General features: G+C 47.4%; 1 long non-coding RNA gene across 1 annotated transcript; it reads right to left on the bottom strand.

The window, feature by feature from the left end:
- Window positions 1-760: 760 nt before the first annotated feature.
- LOC123390147 lies at window positions 761-6,317 on the bottom strand. The gene is made up of 2 exons (XR_006604772.1): window positions 6,190-6,317; window positions 761-3,649 (listed from the first exon to the last, which is right to left on the bottom strand). It is a non-coding gene; the product is annotated as an uncharacterized LOC123390147 (long non-coding RNA).
- Between the last annotated feature and the right edge of the window lie 260 nt (window positions 6,318-6,577).

Genomic DNA, 6,577 nt, shown 5'->3' on the forward strand with positions numbered 1-6,577 from the left:
TTCGGAACTTCCCCACCATCTCCTTTTAAATCAGCCAGCCTCCCCTGACCACCCACCTCTTCATTCTGCACGATTGTCCTTAACCAGCACTTGTCCCCATCACAGATCTCTTTCCAGGCCTATTCATTTCTTGTGGGGACCAGGGACGTGCTCTGTTTGGTCCGTGGCTGCATGCCCAGCGCCTAGAACAAGACCTCGTGCCCTGCGGGCTCTCCGTAGGTGACAGCTCTCCCGATGCGTCTCGGGCAGTGGGCACAGCCTAAGCAAAGGCATGGCAGAGGGGAACAGAGCACTGTCCCCGCTGGGAGCCAATGGCAGTTCCTTTGAAAGGGCTCCTCGACCTCACTTATGGGAAATGGCCTCTGCTTAACCACCCGAAAGTTTGTGGCCTTGATTCCTTGGAAGCCCAGCTAAAGTGTTTTGGGGCTGCCGTGTGGTCTGAGCCCGCCTTCATCCCTTGCTCTGTGCTCCCCAGCCCCAAAGGCTAGGGGTCCAGGAAGCCAGAGCTGGGACTTCCCCCTCAGCTCCAGCCAGCAGCTCTGGGGGCCTTGGGAGGGCCTGTATCTGACAGAAAGAGGGAAAGACTTTGGAAAGGCTTTTCCTCCCCAGAGGAAAGCCGCCTTATGGAGCATTGACAGCTGACAGCAAATAAACAGAAGAAAAACCAGAAAGGGCCTGCATCTCCTCCATCCCTTTAAGAAAGACACCTCAGGACTCTGGCTGGAGGTTGCAGCAGGAAACCAAACACACACAGAAGGGCTGGGCGGCCAAATAAATAGTCATTTATTAAGGTACTTGTCTCACAGCCGGAAATCAGCATGGGGGACGGGAAGCCTCCAGAAGAGGCCGCCATCTTTAAAACCAGGGAAGGGGACAACTTGATTTGAAACACTTGTCTCCAGATGGGACCAGTAAAAAAACAGGCCCTCAGTCTGGTTCCTAACCTGACAGGAAAAGGAGTAGCAATGAACAGCTTTCTGGAACCTGCCAGGGCAGAAAGAAAGGCCTCAGTCCAGGCCATGACCATGCTGGCTGCTTGCCTGAGCCTCCCCAGACCTGGGCCCACAGGGCTTTCTCCAGATGGATGGCTGGGTCTAAGATAGTAGCCCAGTGGCACATTTCCTTTCTGCAAAGGGAGGCCGTCTTTGAAATGGAGCCAAACAAGACCTGAACAGGGATTTCCTGGCCACAGCTCTGGGCAGCACAACCGGCATGGGGCCTGTCTAAAAGCAGCTGGTTTGGGCCCCGCGGCTCATTTGGAAGCTTCATGAGCTCTCCTTCCATGGAGCCTGGGCAGAGCTGTCTCACTTGGCCTGGAATATTCTCTCCCTACCATTCCCCACCCCCGGCCACCACCATCACCACCTCTTGGCTGGACAACTCCTTCTGACCTTTAGGTCTCAGTCACCAGGAAAGTCTTCTCAGACAAGTTCACATGCCTTGTTAGGGGTGCTCCTGCGCCTCTCCCCCTCCCAAGTTGCACATATCACTGTGACATCTCACATTTATACAGGGGTGACACTCTGTCGCCACTCTTCTCCATGGCTCTGGTTGTGCTCAGCCTGATCACCGTAGTGTATGACACATAGTGAGCCCAGATTCATGTGTGTTCAGTGGACAGAGAAATGGAGGCTCAGAAAAAAAAAAAAATGAATATACCTTGGGCTTCTTAGCAAGTACCCAAGCCCTTGAATGTAGGCCTGAATGAATGAGTGAATGAATGAATGGATAAATAGGGGAGTGAATTAATGAATGGGTAGGTGAATGAGTGAGTGAGTCAGTCAGTATTAGAGGGAGAATAAACAGCACTGTTGCCCTCCGGGGTGGCCCAACCAGGCAACACCTTTTTTTCTGTCTCTCCTTTTCTCTATATGCAGGGGAAGGAGGCAAGAAGGTTGCTATGAGTATGACGAGCCAAAACACACATGGCAAGAGGGGGCATTTCCCGAAGGGGCAGCTCTGTCTCTGACCCCTTTCACCTTCGCTTGTTCTGATCTTTATGGGGCCGTCTGCCTTTCGGCATCAAAGGAGACAGCGGGGCCGTGATTTGCCCCACAACAGCTCTATAAAAATGTAATTACTCAATAATCCGCTGTCTGCAAAACAAACCATCTTCCTGTTTCTTCTCCCATAAAAAGCATTTGACAGCCCTGTTCTATCAGCTTATAAAACCTGGAGAGAGTTGCCTTAGCCCTCTCTGGAATGAAAACCCTCGAAGGGGGAGAGGCCAAAGCAGGAGAAACACAGCTCTGATCCCCGCAAGCAGCCGACAGCAAAATGCCTGGAGGTTTCTGGAGAAGGCCCACGGAGCAAGTCGGTTTGGTCCAGTGTGGGACTGGACAGGCAAAGGGTGCCTAGAAAGGACAGGTGGCTGGAGACAAGTGGCATCCTCCCAGCCCCTTGGAAACTCACTCTTTTGTATAGTCACTCGACAAACACGGACCCGGCACTACTATGCACTGGGCAGTCGACTAGGCTCTGAGGGTTCAAGTGCAGGATAACGTGTGTTTCTCTTTCCAGAAACTCCCATCTATCACTTGGGCTTCTTTTAAATGATGAAGGAGCCCTCTCAGGTGAAAGAAAGATGGGTGTATAATCTATCATCAAGTGGACCGAAGTCAGTTTCATCACAGTGAGGACACGATGGCCCTATTTTCATCTTTTTCATTGAAAAACAAAAGTAATTTGAGGCATCATTGATAGGATGGCTCTGTATCTTGATTATGGAGCTCTGTAGTGGGTTGAATTGGGTCCCCCAAAAAGATAGTCAGAGCCCCAAGGGCGGTGTCTGTGACTATGACCTTATTTGGAAATGGAGTCTCTGCAGATGGGATTAAGGCAAGATCAAGGTGAGCTCATCCTGCATTAGGGTGGGTCCTAAATCCGATGGCAGAGTCCTCGTGACAGGAGGAGAGGAGATATGATCTACAGGGAAGGCACCACGCCACGTGAAGGCAGAGGCAGAGACGCAGCCGTGGGCCAAATGCCAGGAGTTGGAGGAAGCAAGGAAGGGTCATGGAACTATTCACTAAAATGGGTAAGTCCTACAGTATTAAATTATACTTGGATTTTTTAAAGTGTTTAAAAAACAGAGTACGGATTTGCATAGACATTTCTCCAGAACCCCACCTCACACCCCCTAGGATGGCCACTACCAGAAACAAGACTAAATAAAACACGTGTCGGTGAGAACGCAGAGAAAGGGGAAGCCTCGTGCATCGCCGGTGGGAGTGTAAAGTGGTGCGCCCACTCTGGAAAAAAGGTTGGCAGGCTCCCCAGAGAGCAAACATGCAGCCGCCCTGTGATGCCACAAGTCCACTGCCAGGCATCTGCCCGATGGCAGGGGAGGCAGGGACCCAAGCACATTGTCACACACCAGTGCCCTGAGCAGCAGCAGTCTCGGCAGCCGAAAGGCGAGAGTGTCCAGTGACAGATGAATGGCTGAGCAAAATGTGGTCTCTCCGCACACAGGAGCATTTCTCAGCTGTGAAATGTGAAAGGAAAGTTCTGGCGCCTGCTCCAATGGGGATGCACCTTGAAGGCTGATGGAAGCCGGTCACAAAATGACAAATGCTGTACGAATCCACTTCGAGGAGCAACCTAGGACAGGCAAGTGCATGGAGCCAGAACGCACAGAGATGCCCAGGAGCTGGGGGAAAGAGAGCAGGGGTTAGTGTTCGATGGGGACAGAGTTTCACTTTGGGATGATGGAAAGTTCTGGAGACGGATGGTGGTGAAGCCTGCCCAACACCGTGAATGCACTTAAAGCCACCAAACTGCAACTTAAAAGTGGGCAAAATGGTAAATGTTATCTATTATATATAATGTGGTATGTATATGTTTGTTAAATATGATATCTAGTATATTTTGTATAGTTTATTATATGTTTGTGCAAGTTTTATATAAGCTTTATATGATTCTAATTATATATAACATCTAACTTAGATAAGTTTTATATATTATTTATATATTGTATATTATGTATATATATATATATTACATATTTGGACAGTTTTACATAGGAGAGATGCCTAGATGTTACCAAGGACTTGGCGTGTTCTTTGTTTTCTTTTTTATACTTTATACTTTTTGGTGTTTCTAATTCTTAGTTTACTCTGGATATACATAAATATTTTTTTAAGATTTTATTTATTTATTTGGGAGAGAGAATGAGAGAGAGAGAGAGCATGAGAGGGGAGAAGGTCAGCGGGAGAAGCAGACTCCCCGTGGAGCTGGGAGCCCGATGCGGGACTCGATCCCGGGACTCTGGGATCATGACCTGAGCTGCAGGCAGTCGCCCAACCAACTGAGCCACCAGGCACCCCACTCTGGACATATATTATATGTAAAGGGCTCACAGTCTGATGGGGGAGATGGACAAGGAAATCAGCTATTGCAGTGTATGATAATATACACACAGAGCTGGGGCATCTAAATCACTTCTATGGCACTGTGAGGGTGCCATAGAAAGGTCCCCAGAGAGAGCAGTGAGGAGGAACGAGCCGTTCAAGGGGCAGGGGTGGAGGAGAGAGGACATTTCGGGGGGAACATGCATTGAAAGTGCAACAAAACTGCCCAGTATGATTCTTGGCCTGGCTACATATTTGCTGTGTGTCCTTGGGTAAGTTAGTTTACCTCTCTGTGCTTCAGTTTCCTCTTCTGGAAAACAGGGATACATAACTGTACTGACTCCAAAGGGTGTTGAGAGGATTAACTGAGTCAATACATGTAAAGAAATTACAACAGTGTCTAGCATATGGTAAAGACTGTATAAGAATTAGATTGTTTTTTTTTTTTAATGACAATAAAGGACAGGAAACTTCTGGGAATAGGACAAAAAAAAGAAATGGAATGGCTAAAGGAGCCTGGGAAAAGAGCAACATAAGAATCATCTTCACTGAAATGAAAGGCAAATAAAGCCTTGGGGGGAAATAGACAAAAGGAAATCTGAAATCTGAAAATAAAGTGTCTTATGATGATGGAATTATGTCTTGGATCAAGATATTTATAGCGAACAAAATTGAGTTAAAATGGGTTTTGACTGAGTGAAAAGATGCTGAAAATGCGTAAAGGAGCCAGACTTGAAAGGCTGACTATAAGTCAGCCCCTTTGTTAGAGAAAACTCCACTGTATTCAACATTTGGAATTGATGACTTGGTGGTTTCCTTTGGGGAAGAAAATATCTTGACATTTCCTGGTAAGTCTTCCTTCCTACCCCCTTGCTCTCAACGACGTTCTCTATCAGCATAATGTCCTTGTGTGAGCATTGATGGATGTGAGTCCACAGATGATAGTCGGAATATTAGCTGTTTGGAGGCTCGGGGCAGCCTCTGCCATGAAGATGCAAGCCATGTCAGTGCATAAGCGCCTCTGATAGTCGTAAATCTCCGTTCAAGAAACTCCAGGACTTCAGAGCTGTGGCATAAATTTCCAAGCCCGAAGAGTAGCAGGGAAGCTTTAAGTGCTGGGTTTCAACCCTCTAGACTCCCTGGAACCACTGGTGAGGGTTCTGGCACCATCGATATGGCTCTTTCATCCCTCCAAGGAATATGTATGGTGTGGTAAGCCAGTGAGACACAGAATGTGGTCTCCAAAGGGAAGCCACAACGTATACATCAAGGCTCTTGGATCCGCTTTGAAATTTTGAATGGTGGATCTTTGCTCCTCGTTCCTCTGCATTATCATCTTTAAAATGGGTATATTCTGGCATGAATAAAAGGTCTTAAAGTCTGTGAGGGAAGGGGGACTGGGTCAGTTTTAGTCTATAAGTATTAGAACCTTATTTTGCATTTGTGGAAGGTTTGGAATCATCCTCTTATCCATTAGTCATACATTCAGCTTCAAGTAATGGCATATCTCACTGCAGTGCCTTAAATTAATCAGAATTCATTTGTCTTACATAACAAGGATTCTGGAAAGGGTCGACTACATGTTCTGGTCCAGCAGCTGCTGGAAACAGCTGCCACAGCTCCAGCCATCACATCCAAACTCCAGACAGGAAAAAAGTGGAAGGGGAAAGTACTGCCTCTGTCCTCCCTTCTGTTGGCAAACAAAGTGTTTCCTAGAATCTCTCGCAGTGACCTTTTGGACAGTCTTGTGTCCCATATCTTCCTGCTGCAAAGAAACCTGGGAAATTAGATCAATGATGATTCATAACTCGGGGCTGGGCCCCTTGGGAATCATACCCACCTCACAGACTGCTAGAAAGAATGAAATGAAATGATCCACCGGGAACTGTTGGTCCTGTGCCTGGGAAACAGCAAGGATTCCGAGACCACGGTGTGCCGCAGCCATCATTCCTCCTACACAAATCAGGGAGTACCTAGATTCATGTCTAACAACCTGTACAAGAAGAAATAAAGAGTGATGAGAAGTGTAATTTGAAATAAAGACAAAGCAACCTCCATATCCCTTAAAACCAATCATGGTCAGGGAAGGTCTCAAAACTTGACTCAAAGACTTTCTGCCTGTTTGGAACCATGATGAAATTCCTCAAGTGATGGAATTGAGAGCCTGTGTCGTGGTTCATTTGAGGCTCTGTGGCCTCATTAAGCCAAATCAATAGGAGGAGTGATTT

The sequence above is a fragment of the Mustela putorius genome, unplaced genomic scaffold, assembly GCF_011764305.1.
Source record: "Mustela putorius furo isolate JIRA1106 unplaced genomic scaffold, ASM1176430v1.1 tig00537248_pilon_pilon_pilon, whole genome shotgun sequence".
Classification (NCBI taxonomy): Eukaryota; Metazoa; Chordata; class Mammalia; order Carnivora; family Mustelidae; genus Mustela; species Mustela putorius.